Source organism: Staurois parvus, unplaced genomic scaffold (genome assembly GCF_062004578.1).
Source record: "Staurois parvus isolate SC_StPar_1 unplaced genomic scaffold, SC_StPar_1.0 ptg000561l, whole genome shotgun sequence".
In the NCBI taxonomy this organism is placed as follows: domain Eukaryota; kingdom Metazoa; phylum Chordata; class Amphibia; order Anura; family Ranidae; genus Staurois; species Staurois parvus.
In genome coordinates this window covers 1,171,039-1,190,814 of record NW_028318357.1, presented here as the reverse complement: position 1 = coordinate 1,190,814, position 19,776 = coordinate 1,171,039, and the positions used below count along the sequence as shown (strand labels likewise).

Sequence of the window (19,776 nt, the reverse complement as noted above, 5' to 3'; positions counted from 1 at the left end):
CCCCATGAATTGAGCTTTCTTTCGGTGGTATTTGATCGCCTGTGTGTTTATTTTTTGCACTATAATAGAAAAAAAGATGACGATTTTGAGAAAAAAATAATACTTTGAACTTTTTGCTGTTAAACACGTCCAGTAAAAAAAATGTAAAAATCTAAATTTAGGCCAAAATGTATTCTGCAACATGTCTTTGCTAAAAAAAAAAAAATATCCCAATACATGTAAATTAATGGATTAATTTACGGGAAAGTTATAGCGTTTACAAATGGCGGTATAGATACTGGAATTTTTTTTTTAATATACTAATAATGTCGGCGATCAGCAACTTATAGCGGGACTGCGGTGGGCATTCTGACACAGGGGGGAACTGACGGTGTCACTGACATCCCCCAGTGACACCAATACAGTGATCAGTGCAAAGAAGATAAAGATAAAAAAAAAAAAAAGTAAAAAAAAGAGAGGTTCAGGAATGTAAAAAAACAAACATACATACTCGCCTAGATGCATGCAGCATTGATTGGATGTGCCATCTGTCCCCTGTCAGTCAATGGCTCTTTGCTCTGCCCCTCCAGATCTCACTGGAGCACCGGGCTGTGGAGGAGGCAGGAATGGCTGGCTCAGGCTCTCCGTGGCTCGCAGACAGAGCTACTTTAAAGTAGGGGTCTCTCTAGAGCGACTTCAGCCGACAGCAGATTTTAGGCTGCTGTCAACTGAATATGGGTAACAGGAGGGCAGAACGAACTGCACTCCTGTGATACACAGAAGTCGGGTTGGCTTTGGCCATTTTTCTCCTTTAAGCCCCTATCCTTCATTGGTGGTCAGTGAAGGTTTTCTGAGTTGATGGGAAGATGGATGAAGCCAAATACAGGGCAATCTTAGAAGAAAACCTGTTACAGTCTGCAAAAGAATTGAGACTGGAACGGAGGATCACCTAGCAGGACAACGACCCTAAACATACAGCCAGAGCTACAATGGAATTGTTTAGATCAAAGTATGTTCTTGTGTTAGAATGGCCCAGTCAAAGTCCAGACCTAAACCCAGCTGAGAATCTGTGGCACGATTTGAAAATTGCTGTTCACAGACGCTCTCCATCCAATCTGACAGAGCTTGAGCTATTTTGCAAAGAAGAATGGGCAAAAATTTCATTCTAGCTGTGCAAAGCCAGTAGAGACATAGCCAAAATGATGTGCAGCTGTAATTGCAGCGAAAGGTGGTTCTACAAAGTATTGACTCAGGGGGGCTGAATACAAATGCACACCACACTTTTCAGTTATTTGTAAAAAAAATGTTGAAAACCATTTATCATTTTCCTTCCACTTCTCAATTATGTGCCACTTTGTGTTGGTCTATCACATAAAATCCCAATAAAATACATTTATGTTTTTGGTTGTAACATGACAAAATGTGGAAAATTTCAAGGGGTATGAATACTTTTTCAAGGCACTGTAGGTCAGGCCCTAGATCTAGAAAGAGTGAGTGGTGACTGACATCTATCAGATGCTCCTAACTCTATCAGAGGAATCCAGGATAGCTGTGCCAACAGAGTGTCTTTAAAGCTAAGCTATAGGAGTCTATTCACATTTGTGCATGTGCCTCAATGTGTGCTAAAATGCGTACATTCATAGGAATTAATGAGCCCTTAAAGCAGAGATAACACATCCTATCCTTTACAGTGAAGGAAGCTGCCATCTTAGCCTCTGTTTGATGTGCAGTTACCATGGTGTTGCACATGTGATCTGTTATGACACCAGCCATTTGGTGGCTTGACAGTACAGTTTAGAGTGCAAGTAACTGACAGTTTTCAATCACAGAATATTTTTAATGTAACTGTTTGGAAAATAAATGAATGGGTTTAGTTCTGCTTTAAGGTTGCTGGTGCTGATCTAAAATTTTGGTCAACGCAATAAAAGCCAGTTTAAATACCAACATGCTGGACAAAAATTAAGACAGCAAAATACTTACTACTGTAAATATATCTGTGTAAATAACAGTGAAAAAAAAATCAAATTTCAGCTATAAAGAGTTTAATTTCTCTCATGAAAAAATCTTTTCACTGTAGATAATCAGAGCACTGACAAGTCTCACTAATTTCTCACACATTAGCAGCCGGTATCAGACATGGTTGCAACATGTCTCTAGAGCGGACCATATACAGATTGAAATCCATCTGGTCCAACAGGGACTGGACAGATTTCAATCAGTGTGTGGTTGTCCCAGCTCAACAGAAATCAATCATTTGATCGGCTTCGGTCAAAGGGGCATGTTGTAAATGTTTCTGTAGTCTGGCAGCGATGGGTCATGCTGTGAGAAAATCATGTCCCATATACGCAAACTCGTTAAACTCGTGTAGATGGAGGAATCTGATAATTTTGTTATGCCACAGACATATCAGACACACAACATGATAGGTGACTTCACTTTTCTCGGTTATTGATTAGTGGTATGGTCTGGACATTTCCACACCCTTCACATGCTGATAAGGCAATGAGTAACGGCTCATTCAAACTCTAAGCAGTTATGTGCACTCTTCCTCATGAATAAATGCAGCGACCATAATGATACATAGTGTTCTATTTGTCAAGTTCTCATCAGAATGCAGTTTTTAACTGCGTCCCAGAGAGGTAAAATATTGTGAAACATGTTTGCATAATAATGTGCCCCTCTGGATGGCCGAATGTCACCGCACAGCAAGCACAATGCACCATGGTGCTGTGCCATGGAAAGAATGAAAAGTCACTTTGTGCACTTCTCATAACGTTTAAACAAAAAAATAATAAAAGAAGAAAAGGTGCTGTGCCATGGCAAGAATGCACATCACACTGTGCCCTTCAGCCAGCACACTGCACCTAGAGCAGACAGCTGCCACACACTAAACCGCTGCTTTTAGATCTACTTTACATTCTTCAAAATGAAAGGTCATGCTCTCATCAAATTCCATGATAGCATTATATTGTCTTTCTGTAGAAATGTAAAATTAAAGGAGATTCTGCATATGGCTAACATGCAAGTCTTCCAGATCAACTTTAACCACTTGTCTACCAGCACTTTTACCCCCTTCCTGCCCAGGCCAATTTTCAGCGCTGTTGCACTTTGAATGACAAGTGAGCGGTCATGCAACACTGTACCCATATGAAATTTTTATCATTTTTTTTATAGACAGATATAGCTTTCTTTTGGTGGTATTTAATCACCTCTTGGTTTTTTATTTTTTGCCAAAAAACTGCAAATTTTGAAAAAAAAAATTTTTTTTTCCTAATTTCGGTTATAAAATTTAGTAAATAAGTAATTTTTCTTCTTCACTGATGTGCACTAATAAGGCATCACTGATGGGCACTGAAAGGCAGAACTCATATATGGTATTGATAGGCGGCACTGACTGACACTGATGGGTGTCACTGAAAGGCAGATAGATGGCCATTGATGTGCACTGGTAGGCAGGCACTGGCAGGTGGAATTGATGGACACTGACAGGTGGCACTGATTGGGGCTACACTGATCATCAGGGCAGTGACACTGATTGGGGCTACACCGATCATCAGGGCAGTGACACTGATTGGGGCTACACCGATCATCAGGGCAGTGATCATCAGTGTGCATGTCCCCTCTAAGGAATGCATTTCCTTATTTACATGCGATCAGCTGATTGCACAGCTGATCACATGACAGAGATGACATCATTGGCTCTTTCTGCTGATCGGTGATCCGCTGTGTCATATGACGTCCTCCCAAAACAACAGAACTACCGCCTGCCCGTCATTTCCTTATATGGCGGGCAGGAGGAGGTTAACCAGATGGATCCAGTTGGTGATCTTTAACAGTTATGGGTAAACCATTGCTAACAGATATACTTAACCACTAGCCGACCAGTCACTGTAGAAATACGGTGGCAGGTCGCCACGGCTGGGCAAAACCATGCTTTAAAACGTGCGTTTGCAAAACAGGTAGGGGGTGTGCACGAGGAGCACCACCGCGCTACCTGTCCCCCCGATCACGGCCGCGGATGTCAGTTGCCAGGTCACAGCCGGTCGTTACCGGCTGTGTCCCGCCGATTAGCAGCAATCACTGACAGAGAGCAGGGCTGCAGTAGCTCTGTTTTCTGTCAGTTCCCTGTCAGCTCCTGACATTCTGATCTGGAGAGAACAGTTTCTCTCTCCCGATCAGCGTGTCCCCCATGCAGTACACACCCCTGCCCCCTAGTAAAAACACTCCCCTCACACAGTTAACACTTTCAGCAAATAAAAAAGTTAACCCCTTCCTCCCCAGTGCCATTAGTACAGTGTCAGTGGTTTTTATTTTTGCACTGATCACTGTATTGGTGTCACTGGGGATGTCAGTGACCCCAAGTCAGTACCCTCAAATGTCAGAATGTCCGCCGCAGTCCCGCCATAAGTCGCTGATTGCCGCCATTATTAGTATAAAAAACCCCTAAAAATCCCAGTATCTTTCCCGCCATTTGTAAACGCTATAACTTTCAAGTAAACCAATTAATTTACACGTAGTCAGTCAGTCAGTCAGTTTACAAGTCAGTTCCCCCCCCCCCCCCAGTGTCAGAATGTCCGCCGCAGTCCCACCATAAGTTGCTGATCGCCGCCATTATTATTATAAAAATAAATTAAAAATCCCAGTATCTTTCCCGCCATTTGTAAACGCTATAACTTTCACGTAAACCAATTAATTTACACGTATTGGGGGTTTTTTTTAGCAAAGACATGTCGCAGATTGCATTTTGGCTGAAATTTATGACGAAATTTGATTTTTCATTTTTTTTTTACTGGACATGTTTTATAGCAAAAAGTCCAAAATATTGTTTTTTTTCTCAAAATTGTCAGCTTTTTTTTTTATAGCGCAAAAAATAAAAAAACCGCACAGGCAATCAAATACCACCGAAAGAAAGCTCTATTTGTGTGGAAAAAAAGGACATAAATTTCATTTATGTACCGTACTGCATGACCGCACAATTGTCCGCTAAACTGGCGCAGCGCTGTATAGCGAACAAATGGCGTAAATTGCAGTATTTATACCATAGTTTGTAGACGCTATAACTTTCACACAAAGCAATATACACTTATTGGGATTTTTTTTACCAAAAACATGTAGCAGAATACATTTTGGCCTAAATTTATAACTAACTTTGAGTTTACTATAGATTTTTTATAGCTGAAAGTAAAAAATATAGTTTTTCTTCAAAATTTTTGGTCTTTTTTTGTTTATAGCGTGAAAAATAAAAAGCGTACAGGTGATCAAATACCACCGAAAGAAAGCTCTATTTGTGTGAAAAAAAGGACATAAATTTAGTTTGGGTGCAGCATTGCATGACCACGCAATAATCAGTTGAATTAGTGCAGCACCGAGTAGCAAAAAGAGGCCTGGTCATTAGGGGGGTAAATCCTCAGGTGGGCAAGTGGTTAATGCTCATTCCATTAGAGCCCTCCTAATCTTGTGACCTAGATACTTCCCAATACATCATTAAAAGTGCAATATATCCAGGGCTCAGATTGAGAGTGTTACATTGTATAGTGATGTCAGTCCTATGCGATCAGCCTTCTTTGGCCTCATTCACACCATGGACAGAGACGTGAAATTTTCTGCACCTGTTTTTGCAAGGTTTCTATGTGCACTGTTCACAACACAACACTGGTATCATGTGCATATTTTTTCTGTGCAGAAATCTGCAACACACCATCAACATTGTGGTGTAAACAGGATACACATATAAAAACAATTGTTTTCTTTATGCCCTTGTAGAGAATTTATGTTGCATATTTCTGTCCAGAAAAAAAAAAATCCTGTGAGAGTTATGGTGTGAACAGGGCACATAGGAAACAGGTGTTTTCTTTGTGTCCTTGAAGAGATCTTTATTAGAAATACACACGTCTCTGCACACAATGTGAAAAAGCACAAACTATTCTATGCAAGTCACGTTTTTTTCATTATTTTTTCTATACATAGGGTGTGAACGAGGCCCTACTGTTTGGGGGAAAACCTAAAATTTGGTATTTTATTTTACATTAATTTTCAATAATAGTAAACATGACAGATATGGTGAATCATCCTAAAACAGGCAAAGACAGGAATAAAAACTTTACAGGTGTTATAATTCCTCTCCCACTCCATCAAAAACCGCAAAAAAAAAAAAAAAAGTTTTGCCTTTAACCACCTGCCGCCCGCCATATAGTAAAATGACAGATGCAAGGCGGTTCTCTCGCTCTGGGAGGACGTCATATGACGTCCTCCCATTCTAAATGCGCATGCGCGGCTCTGGGAGTGCGCGGCTCTGGGAGTGCGCAGCGCGGCGATCAGCGGTGCGCTGTGTCCCTCGGACACAGCGCATCAGCGGTCAATGGAAAGAGCCAAAGATGTCGGCTCGATCATGTGGTCAGCTGTGTCCAATCACATGTAAACAGGGAAATGCTGGTTTTCGGCATTTCTCTCCCCATGAGCTGTCACGCTGACAGCTCGAGAGGAGAGCAGAGCCGGTAATCGGCATTTCTCAGAGGGGACATGTGCACTGATCATCAGGGCACTGATGATCAGTGTGCCCTGATGATCTGTGTAGCCCCAGCAGTGCCACCTGTCAGTGTCCATCAGTGCCAGTTCTCAGTGCTCATCCATGCCACCTGCCAGTGCCCATCAGTTCCACATCAATGCCACATATCAGTGCCCATCTGAGCTGCCTTTCAGTGTCACCCATCAGAGCCGGTCAGTGCCACCTATCAGTGCTGCCAATCAGTGGTGCCTAACAGTGCGCATCAGTGGCGCCTAACTGTGCGCATCAGTGGCGCCTAACTGTGCGCATCAGTGGCGCCTAACTGTGCGCATCAGTGGCGCCTAACTGTGCGCATCAGTGGCGCCTAACTGTGCGCATCAGTGGCGCCTAACTGTGCGCATCAGTGGCGCCTAACAGTGCCATATATGAGTGCTGCCTTTCAGTGCCCATCAGTGATGCCTGTCAATGCCCATCAGTGCCACCTACCAGTGCCTTCTCATCAGTGCCACCTATCAGTGTCCATTAGTGCAGCCTATCAGTGCAGCCTCATTATCGCACATCAGTGAAGGAGAAAACTCACTTATTTACAAAATGTTATAACAAAAAGTAAGAAAACTTTTTTTTTCAAAATTTTCAGTGATTTTTGGTTTAAGAAAAAATAAAAAACCCAAAGGTGATTAAATACCACCAAAATAAAGCTCTGTCACAAAAAATGATAAAAATTTCATATGGGTACAGTGTTGCATGACCGCGCAATTGTCATTCAAAGTGCAACAGCACTGAAAGCTGGAAATTGGCCTGGGCAGGAAGGGGGTATAAGTGCCCTGTAGGCTAGTGGTTAAAGATCAAGTTTCAGGATGATTTTGTTATTCAAGATTTGCCGGTAAGGTGTTGAAATAGAAGGTGTTCGCAGCTTTTTAATTGATGGCCTGAAAAAATCTTCACTAACAGTCCAGAACAAGGTTTCTTTACCTTTAAATATTACACATCTCCAATGAATTGCCCAATGTGTCCTTATACTCCCTTCACCAGACTGTGAAACCATCATCCTGGGTTGAATAACACTTTAAAGCCCCAAACTGTTGTTCAATTGTGTATCAATGTTCATGGTTTTGGAATGGCATATTTAACAAACTCATAGTTTATAGGTGTGATGGTCAGGTGTCCAAACACATCTGCTCATATAGGTGTTGATTTACTAAATGCAAATAGGCTGTGCACAGAAAGTGCAGTTGCTCCAGATCTGAGGGGAACATGCAAGGAAAATTAAAAAAAACTGCATTTTTGCTTGCAAATGATAGGATGAAGGAAACCAGCAGAGCTTCGCCTCATTTCAGAGCTTCCCCTCGGATCTAAAGCAACTGTACTTACAGTGCACACCAGCTTTTTTTTAAGCTGAAAAAAAATGCTGAAAAAAATCAGATACAAAACACTGGTAATAGTAGTTTAGAAGCGCTTAGGAGCGTTAGCATTTTATTAGAGTTTAAAAAAAGCTGTTGGCAGTGTTTTAGTAGCGTTTTTTTCTGCTGGAAAAACGCTCCAAACAAAAACTCTACAAAACCAAACTCTCACAACATGCTGATTGCCTATAGTGTGCATGGACACATAGGATATTACTATTTAGCTTCTTGGAGAAGAATAAAAATGCTAATAACTTATAGGAGCTTAAAAAAAAAAAAAAAAACAACACTGAGCCAGCCGCTCCCTCCACAGCCCAGAGCTTCAGTGAGAGCAGAGGGCGCAGAGCAGACAGCAGTGACCGACAGTCACCACTCTCTGCTCAGAGCGGCTGTGAGAACTCGGCAATCATATGATAGCGGAGTTCTCACACTTAGAGCAGCGGGGGCACAGATGCATCGGACCAATGCTGCATCCACCTAGGTAAGTAGGATTTAAAAATAAATAAATACATAAATTAAAAAAACTATTCCCATACCTCTTTTAAGACCTCTCTTCTTTTATGGTCTTCATAATTCCACAAGACCACAAATTCATCTAGTAGTCATGCTACAATGCATCTCTCATACCCAGTTACAATGCCACATCTGGGTGCTGGTGCACCAGAAGGAGAAAGAGAAAGCCATCATAGCTTTGACTCAACAGACAGGGTGCAGAAAAATGCTACTCCACAGGACTGCCTGGCAGGACAGATAAAATGAACTTTAAAAGGAAGTAGCCACTATATCTCTATATTGAAAATGGAAATTGTATTAAATCTAGGCAGATCTGCAGGAAATTGAGCAAAAAAGCGGCTCAGTTGGAGATGAATACCTCCGGTATTTTCTATATAAGATATGCAGCAATGATACAGCCCTGGAGCTTGTGCCTGTAAAAAACACAAAATTGCAGCTCCCATATTACTGTTCCAACAGGTTTCCTTTAAAAGGTACACACCACTGAATCTCAAACATTTAGCATAGCTGTACATGTGAGCATGGCTCGGTTTCATCCTGGCTTGAGCTTAGGAGACTATTAATTAAAATCTTCCAGTTTCTAGTTAATGGTTACTTAATGGTCCAGAACACCAGTCTAATTCTGGAAGACAGGAACTCCCCAAATGTTCCCAGGTGCCACCCCACCTTAATAAAAAGAGAGCTAAAAATGTAGGCAAAAATAATGGAATAATAAAACAAAATATAAAATTGTAGATGCAGTATTTCCTGGACAGCATTTCTAGTTTGTTTTAGATAACGTCTTGAGTTGTTTTTCAAGTAAATGTGCAGCCTAAACCTTTTCTTTCTTCTTATGGTACAGTGAGAGAGATAAAACTGATCTCTGTGTCACAGGTAAGTAAATTCCCCTTGCTTCCATTTCTAGTGGCACTGTGTCACCCAAGATAAAAAGTGAAGGAAGAACTCCCAAAAGGACAGACGTAGCAATAAAAATACTCTTATTAGTAGAGTAGGGGAATGATACAACCTCCATTAGCTTTATTTGCCAATATCGAATTTCCCTTGCGGCAGATAACACTGACATCACCAAACGTATGGTGAGGAGAATCTACCCAACAAGACATGAGACCTCAAAAACCTGACAAAGATTCATTCCCTATGTATATTTCCTGGACATCATTAGCAGTTTCTCAAACATCCGTGTTTATGCCAAAACATATCCTAATTATTAAAATAATGAAAACTCACTAATAATGCTACATTGCCAAAGAATTGACCAAACTTGAACATTTTCCCCAAAATGTATTTTCGCAAGCTAAAGCTATTTGCACAGTGATGTATAATTAAGGTTTGGCTCAAGAGTTTGTATATCTTAAAAGCATCGTCTGAAGCAACCAACAGGTCAGGGAATGGTATTCAATGTGCTGATGTGATCCTAAATCAGTCTCTGAAAATCCATAATCTTACCTTCTGAAATTGGAACACAGCGTGATCCTATTCTTGTGTAACATTATCTTAGACTGTAACAATCAAGATAAAAAGAAAGTTTGCTTCTCAAAAGCAAACAGAGAAAAAGTTTGCAAATTACCACTTAGATAAGGTCACTATATTCTTTGCTTGAATTAACATGTTTTCAATATACACAACTCTAAAAGCATACACTGAAAAAGGCACAGGAATCTGTAGAACATTTACTATACATGAAAAACTAGAACATTAACAGATCCACAATATTGAACATCTTTACGACCAAAATCAAAGCAATCTTATTCTTAACAGTCAAACCCAATTTCGCAATTTTGGCATGTGTTAGAAAAACCGTACAGATCATTGCAACTACTTAGTGTATCCAAGTGAATTATACCTGTTTTTTTGCAGGATAGATTGGACTTTCATTTTGTAGTAAATGTTTTTCACAGAGAGGAAACAACATAGGGACAGGCTATAGAGTGAATAATCACTGTGATAGTAGAGCACATGCTATCACAATGATCATGTGATCAGGATCTGGTTCTCCCAAGTCCTGATTGTTCGCATGAGACACAGGGCTGTCTCAGTCTCTGTGTATTGTATTGTATTATATATATACAGTTGCAAGAAAAAGTATGTGAACCCCTTGGGATTACGTGGAGTTTTGCATGAATTGGGCATAAAATGTGCTCTGAACGTCATCTAAGTCACAACAATAGAAGAACACAGTCTGCTAAACATAATACTACACAAACATTAGATGTTGCCATGGTTTAATTGCACATAACATGTAAACATTCACAGTGCAGGGAGGAAAAAGTATGTGAGGCCCTAGCCTAATGACTTTTCCCAGAGCTAATTGGAGCCAGGAGTGAGCCAACCTTGACTCCAATCAGTGTGATGATATTGGATGTGTTGCTGACAGCTGTCCTGCCCTTAAAAAACACACACCTGTTTTGGGTTTACTGGTTTCAAGAAGCACTGTCTGATGTGAACCATGCCTCGCAGAAAAGAGCTCTCAGAAGACCTACGATCAAGAATTGTTGACTTGCATGAAGCTGGAAAGGGTTATAAAAGTATCTCCAAAAGCCTTGATGTTCATGTGTCCACGGTAAGACAGACTGTCTACAAATGGAGAAAGTTTAGCACTGTTGCTACTCTCCCTAGGCGTGGTCATCCTGTAAAAATGACTGCAAGAGCACAGCGCAGAATGCTGCATGAGGTAAAGAAGAATCCCATGGTGTCAGCTAAAGACCCACAGAAATCTCTGGCACATGCTAACATTTTTGTTGACACATCTACAATAAGGAAAACATTAAACAAGAATGGAGTACATGGGAGGACACCACGGAGGAAGCCATTGCTGTCCAAAAAGAATGTTGCAGCACGTTTGAAGTTTGCAAAAGAGTACCTGGATGTTCCACAGCACTACTGGCAAAATATACTGTGGACAGATGAAACCAAGATTGAGTTGTTTGGGAAGAACACACAAGACTATGTGTGGAGAAAAAAAGGCACAGCACACCAACACCAAAACCTCATCCCCACTGTAAAACATGGCGGAGGGAGCATCATGGTTTGGGGCTGCTTTGCAGCCTCAGGGCCTGGACGGATTGTTGTCATTGATGGGAAAATTAATTCCAGAGTTTATCAAGACATTTTGCAGGAAAACGTACGACCATCTGTCCGCAAACTGAAGCTCCGCAGAGGATGGGTGATGCAACAGGACAATGAGCCAAAGCATACAATTAATTCAACAAAACAATGGCTGCAACAACACAGAATACACCTTCTGGAGTGGCCCAGTCAGAGTCCTGACCTCAAGCCGATTGAAATGCTGTGGCATGACCTTAAGAGAGCGATTCACACCAGACATCCCAAGAATATTGCTACACTGAAACAGTTTTGTGAAGAGGAGTGGTCCAAAATTACTCCAGATCATTGTGCAGGTCTGATCTGCAACTACAGGAAACGTTTGGTTGAGGTTATTGCTGCCAGAGGAGGGTCAAACAGTTATTAAGTCCAAAGGTTCACATACTTTTTCCTCCCTGCACTGTGAATGTTTACATGTTATGTGCAATTAAACCATGGCAACATCTAATGTTTGTGTAGTATTATGTTCAGCAGACTGTGTTCTTCTATTGTTGTGACTTAGATGACGTTCAGAGCACATTTTATGCCCAATTCATGCAAAACTCCATGTAATCCCAAGGGGTTCACATACTTTTTCTTGCAACTGTACATATATATATATATATATATATATATATATATACACACACATATATACACACACACACACACACACACACACACACACACACACATTTGGACACAGGCACAATTTTAGTTTTTTGGAATATGTAATACCAAAACATATTCAAGCTATAGTTATATAATGGATGTTATAGAACATGTTCTACGAGAGAGGCAAAACATGCCTCTGCCTGGCTACCCTACTTTCTCTCCTCTGAACTACCCACTATCATTCTCGGAGATTTTAACATCCCTATTAATGTCAACAACCCGGTCGCATCCCAACTCTTCAACTTAACCTCATCTTTTGCATTAGCACAATGTATACAGTCCTCCACTCACTCTGATGGGAATACATTAGACCTTGTTTTCTACCATCTTTGCACTCCCTACAACCTCACAAACACCCCCTTTCCTCTCTCTTATCACAATCTCATCACCTTTACAGTGTCCTTGTCTTCAAACACCTATCCCTTCAAGCAGCAAACAATTACCCACAGAAACCATCACAACTTGAACCCTGCTCCTTTCCACTCTGCAACTGACCACCTCTATGACAGAATCTCTCCCCTATCCTGCCCTGACCTGGCCACTGCTGTCTACAACAGTTTGCTTTCATCCACATTAGACTCACTTGCTCCTCTAACATGAAGCATCAGGCCCCACCATTACAACCTTGGCAGACTGACGACACCAGAAAACTTAAATGACATAGTCGGGCGCTGGAGCGATTGTGGCGTAAAACCAAATCTCAACAAGCATTCACCCTATATAAATCTGCTCTCTTAACATACAATTCCTCCCTTCATGCTGTCAAACAAGCCTACTTTGTCACTCTCATCAATATCTTGTCATCCAGTCCTCGTCGTCTCTTCTCTATCTTTAACTCTCTAGTTTCTCCACCTCCACCCAGTACCTCACTCACTGCTCACGAGATTGCAAATCATTTCAAAAATAAGATTGGCGCAATTCATAGGGGCATCGCCACTGCACAGACATCCATCACACTTAGCATACCTCATACTAAACCTCCCTCAACACTTTCCTCTTTTGACCTCGCTACTACCGAAGAGGTCACTAAGGTTTTCTCAGAAGCCCGTCTCTCCACCTGCCCCCTGGATCCTGTCCCTTCACAACTACTACGGTCACCCTCTTCTTCCATCCTGTGCTCCCTCACTCACATCTTCAATCTTTCCCTCTCTACTGGTGCCTTCCCCTCCCCTCAAAAGCATGCACACATCACTCCCATACTTAAAAAGCCCTCCCTGGACCCCACCAACATGAACAACTTAAGACCCATCTCCCTGCTCCCGTTTAGCTCTAAACGCCTAGAACGCTTAGTCTACAATCGCCTCAGCTCCTACCTCACTGACAACAGCCTTCTTGACCCTTTACAGTCTGGCTTTTGCTCACTACACTCCACTGAAACTGCCTTACTAAAACTCACTAATGATCTACTAACAGCTAAAACCAATGGCCACTACTCTGTACTCTTACTACTTTACCTCTCTACAGCTTTTGATACGGTTGACCATCCCCTCCTCCTCAAAAAACTCCACTCTTCGTCTCAGAGACTCTGCTCTCTCCTGGGTCTCCTCCTACCTATCGCAGCGCTCCTTCAGCGTTACCTATAACGCTGCCTTCTCCTCTTCACTCCGTCTTTCTGTAGGGGTCCCACAAAGGTTTTGTCCTTGGACCCCTTCTCTTCTCCATCTACACCTCCTCCCTTGGTCACTTGATAAACTCCATGGCTTTAAGTACCATCTCTATGCTGATGACACACAAATCTATCTTTCTACCCCTCACCTCACCCCTTCAGTCTTCTCTCGCATTACTAACCTACTAAGTGACATATCGGCATGGATGTCACTCCAATTCCTCAAACTCAGTCTTTCCAAAACTGAACTCTTCGTATTCCCCCCAGCCCGTGCCCCCTCCCCTGACTTCTCCATCAAGATCAATAACACAATCATCAGTCCCTCCCCTCATGCCAGGGTATTAGGTGTAATCCTAGACTCCCATCTGTCCTTTCAGTCCCAAATCCATTCACTGTCCAAATCTTGTAGACTTCACCTCTGCAACATCTCCAAGATACACCCGTTCCTAACCTCGGAAACCACTAAGCAACTTATTCACTCCCTTGTTATATCTTGCCTTGACTATTGTAACTCCCTCCTCGTTGGCCTACCTAATTGCAGGCTATCCCCTCTTCAGTCTTTCATGAATGCTGCTGCCAGACTCATCCACCTTTCTAACCGTTCTGTATCTGCCACTCATCTCTGCCAATCCCTCCACTGGCTTCCCATTGCCCAACGGGTAAAATTCAAAACATTAACAATAACATATAAAGCCATTTATAACTCTGCCTCAAATTACATCACCAGTCTTGTCTCTAAATATCACCCAAATCGTACTCTCCGCTCCTCGCAAGATCTCCTGCTCTCTAGCTCCCTTGTCTCCTCCTCCCATGCTCGTCTCCAGAGCTTCCCCCATCCTCTGGAACTCTCTAACCCAATTTATCAGACTATCGCCTACTCTGCTCACTTTTAGGCGATCTTTGAAAACCTCTCTCTTCAGGGAAGCCTATCCTGCCCTCAGCTAATAATGGAATCTTCTACTTTTCCAACCAGTCCATCCCCCACAGTTACTACCTTTTGTACCACTAGCCCCTCCCTCCTAGATTGTAAGCTCCAAGGAGCAGGGCCCTTCTATCCCTCTTGTATTGAACTGTATTGTTGCTGTATTGTCTCCCGTTATATTGTAAAGCGCTAAGCAAACTGTTGGCGCTATATAAATCCTGTATAATAGTAGTTATATAATGGATGTGGGCTGAAAGTGCACATTCTCAGGTTTAATTTGAGGGTATGTACATTCAAATTGGAGGAAGGGTTTAGGAATTACAGCTCTTAAGAGTAGCCATCTCCCCCTTTTGCAAGGCACCAAAAGTAATTGGACAACTGAATCAAAAGCGGTTTCATGGCCAGGTGCGGGCTACTTCTTCATTATTTATTCATCAATTAAGCAGGAAAAAGGTCTGGAGTCAATTCTAAGTGTGGCGTTTGTATTTGGAATCTATTGCTGTGAACCTACATCATGCGTTCAAAGGAGCTGTCCATGCAAGTGAAACAGATCATTGTAAGGATTCAAAAACAAAAAAATCCATCAGAGAGATAGCAGCAACATTAGGAGTGGCCAAATCAACACTTTGGTACATTCTGAGGAAAGAACAACGCACTGGTGAGCTCAGCAACATAAAAAGGCATGGACGTCCACGGAAGACAACAGTGGTGAATGATAGCAGGATCCTCTCTATGGTAAAGAAAAACCCATTCACAACATCCAGACAAGTGAAGGACACTCTCCAGGAGGTGGGCATATCATTGTCAAAGTCTACAATCAAGAGAAGACTTCATGAGAGCAAATACAGAGGGTTCACCACAAAGTACAAAGCATTCATAAGCCTGAAGAATAGAAAAGACAGATTAGACTTTGCCAAAAAACATCTAAAAAAGCCAGACCAGCTCTGGAAAAGCATTCTTTGGATGGATGAAAACAAGATTAATCTGTACCAGATTGATGGGAAGAAAAAAGTGTGGAGAAGGCTTGGAACAGCTCAGGATCCAAAGCACACACGTCATCTGTAAAACATGGTGGAGGCAGTGTGATATCATGGGCATGCATGGCTTCCAATGGCACTGGGTCATTGGTGTTTATTGATGATATGACAGAAGCAGCCGGATGAATTCTGCAGTGGTTAGAGATATACTGTCAGATCAGATTCAGCCAAATGCAGCAAAGTTGATTGGACAGAGCTTCATAGTACCGATGTACAGTGATCCAAAACACACTGCAAAAGCAACCCAGGAGCTTTTGAAGGAAAATAAGTGGAATATTCTGCAATGGCCAAATCAATCACCTGATCTCAACCCAACTGAGCATGCATTTCACTTGCTGACAGCAAAAACAAAGAACAACTGAAGACAGCTGCAGTTAGAGCCTGGCAAAGCATCAGAAAGGAGGAAACCCAGTCTTTCGTAATGTCCATGGGTTTCTGACTTCAGGCCATCATTGTCAGTAAAGGATTCTCAACAAAATATTAAAAATGAACATTTTATTTATGATTATATTCAATTGTCCAATTACATTTGGTCCCTTGAAAAGGGGGGGGGGATGGCTACTCTTAAGAGCAGTAATTCCTAACCTCTTCCACCAATTTGGATGTACATACCCTCAAATTAAACCTGAGTGTGCACTTTCAGCCAATATCCATTATATACCTATAGCCTGAATATGTCTTGGTAAATAGCAGAACAAAAAATCTAAAATTGTGCCTGTGTCCAAATATATATATGGACGTGTGTGTGTGTGATAATATAGAATATATATGAGATACCCATATATTGTGTTATATAAAATGCCACCACTGCAGTTCAGTGTGTCTGAAGAAAACCTCAAATGAGGTATCGAGAAATCTATTAATTTCTTAAGGTATATGTAAACCCATACACTAAAATCTCATGTGAGCTTTAACATGTTAAAGGATAAGTTCATCTTTCGCAACATGTTACATCCATATTCTGGGTGTAAAATGTTTATATCTGGCCATCTCTCCGATCTCCTCCCCACTAGCTGCCCCAATTTTTAAAAAATGTGGCCGTGCGGGGCTGTTCCCACCCGGACGTGTCAATCATTCACAGTATTCTGTTAATGGAAAAACTACAAGTCCCAGCATCCTTTGCAGATGTTTGATTGTAGTTTTTAATGAACTAACACGGCGCTCCACAGCGCCATGGTAGTTCATTGAGCCTTACTGTTAAGCATCTGCTTGCTCGTGCGGGATGTACAAGCCAGCAGACATACTAATAGGTCAGGGGGAGACCTGCATGGCACCAGCGATCTGCTCATCGCTTGTGCAATGCTTTAGAGGCTCCACAAACCAAAAATAATAATTTATTTACCTGAAAAAGGTAAACTTATCCTTTACTATGATTTTAAAGTCACTCAATATTTGTCAATCTGCAGTTTTCATTCAAATAATCCCTGCCATGAAGGTCCTTGGGCAGGCATTTTTATTCATAGAGTGACAATGCTCTCTCCCCATCTGCCAATTGCTCTTCTACTTTGTCACACTGCCTTCTGATACAGAATACAGGTGGCATTCCATGACACATACGCAGGTACTTTTTTAACCATCAGTAAACCCACCCTGAAAAATGTCATGCAGCCATCACTGGAGTGCAAAAGTACAAAGGGTATTCAAGTCAAACTGGGACTTTTATTTTACAGGTATAAAAAGGGGTGCTAGTAAGGGGATGCTAGTAACTGTCAAGTGTGTCCTGTTATTGATAGGCAGCTCACAACTCGTGGGCCAGTCCGGAGACTGTTAATCAAGATGGCAGACAACATTGTTAGTGCGTGCATAGAGCAACCTGTGGTGATAAAGTTTCTTGTGAATGAAGGCATAAAACCTGTGGATATCTACAGAACACTTCAAGCACAGTGCGGTGATGAGACACTCAGCCGCAGTAAGATATTTGAATGGTGTAAATGGTTCAAAGATGGCCGTACGTCTGTCAGTGATGATCCTGGCTGTGGTGGATTACAGCCCACAGCAGTCATTCCCGTGAACATTCAGCATGTGGAACGCCTGATCCTGGATAATCGACATATAACCTGTTGTGAAATTGAATAAGAGACAAATCTTTCTGTGGGACGGTGAACACAATGATGACTCAGTGAAGCAGGCTGTCCTTGGATGGTTCAGGCGTACTGACAAATCTTTCTATGCCGAAGCTCTCCCGGAATTAATTAAATGCTGGGATAAGTGTATAAATGTAGCAGGGGAGTATTTCAAAAAATAAATGTAGTTTCCAAATTGATTATATTATATAAACTCCCGATTTGACTTGAACGTCCCTCATATTTTATTAAAAAATAAATGTCAAATGTTAATGATACAGTGATTTAGTAAACTAAATGTCATTTAGTTAGGGTTTAACTCTAGTTATATATGCACAGAAGAAATCTGTTTTACCAGAAAGTGTTTTTTTGACAGCCAACCGCTGCCATTAACAAACTGTTGTAAACCCTTCCATATGCCCAGTGAAGTGACTGGCCTCAGGTGATACACAGATGAAACGGATCCTCCTACACAAGTTGTACCTGTTTATCTGCAGTCTTTTCCTCTCTAAAGTTGAAGTACTGAATTTATAACGCCTCTCTGAGTGTTCAGAAAAAAGGGTGCAGAGAGCTGAAATTACACAATGCAAGATTCAGTAAGGAGAGCTCCATTCGAATTGGAGGGAAGAGACACAACCTCCTCCACAAAGCTCACAGGAGCAGAGCTGAGGCTGTAAATCTACTGGAGCTTCCTCCCCTGCCACCATTCTTCTCTTGGTGTTAGGAAAACTTGTCAGAAGTGACTCATGCTAATAGCAGAGGAATGAGAAAATGACACTTAGTGCTCCTAATTGAGACAAGTACCCACTATAGTGGGATATGCTTTGTTCACATTTCATATCTGAGGTTTACAACCACTTTGAAATTTTAAAAAATAAATAGAGCCATTTTTCTCATTTTGAATATGCTTTTAAAAGACAAATTCAATGTAATTTAAAAGTAAAATTGTGCAATTCTCAAAAGTAAGATAGTTACATTTGTAAAAGTGGGAATATTTGGCCACATGCATATGATTCAACAGTGGCATTAACGACCATTTATAAATTTTAATAATTTACCTCAATCTACCTTATTCAGATAAGCTCAACTCTTGTTTTTGTCATGTCAGGCCTAATGCTTCCAGTTCCAGGCACATCTTATGAGTACATATTTTTCCAATAGTGCGCAGATTAGCAATTATTAATACTTCTATTAGTAAAAGGTTCATTTTCTTCCAGACTGTTGCCTTGTTGCTATATATGTGTTAATCATGTCTGAACATTCAGCTCCACTCATTAGAACAAACATCTGCTACACGCGTGGTTAATGAGAGACGTAATGACAAGACGAAGGCAAGACACTAACACGTTGATTAGCAGAAGAGCCAACGGCTTTGAACGCAACATTTTCCTAAACATATTGTAACAATTGTTATTCAGAGAACCCACACCTCATTCATTACAGGGCATGAACATATTAAGGCCACTTAAAGGGCACAGTAAAAAGTGTACAGGGTATTTGTGTGGAAACAAAGCTTTGTTTCAGCTGTAGTTTTGATTTAATGTTATTATCTGATAATCTAGAGTTTGAAGACACAATATATGACAAGCTTATAGTGGAGAAAGGACAATACAGAGTTGTAAAATAATTTGTAAATCAACACATTATCCCATGTCCAAAATACATACTTAATCTACTTACTTCCTTTGCTCTCCAGGTTTAAAAGGAAAACAGGATTCAATGTTCTATGACAATAATACATATAAAAATATACAACGATATCCCCGTGCTGCTCCAAAGTTATTTTTACTACTAGCTTACCATTGATCACTGCCACACTAGCTATATGACGCTGTACTGTGCTGTACTTCATCCTTTGTAGTCCTGATTGGACGTAATGTGTAAGGAGGCAGAGCCATAACATCATCATGTTGGGTGGAACTCAGACGAGCTAAAGACCACTATCAAAGCAACCTGGGCTTCCATAACATCTCAGCAGTGCCACAGGATCATCGC

At 41.3% G+C, this 19,776-nt stretch overlaps 1 protein-coding gene across 3 annotated transcripts in view; it reads right to left on the bottom strand.

Moving 5' to 3' along the window:
• Window positions 1–19,776, bottom strand: part of RNGTT (RNA guanylyltransferase and 5'-phosphatase) — a 507,135-nt gene that overhangs the window by 395,885 nt on the left and 91,474 nt on the right. The window lies entirely within an intron of this gene.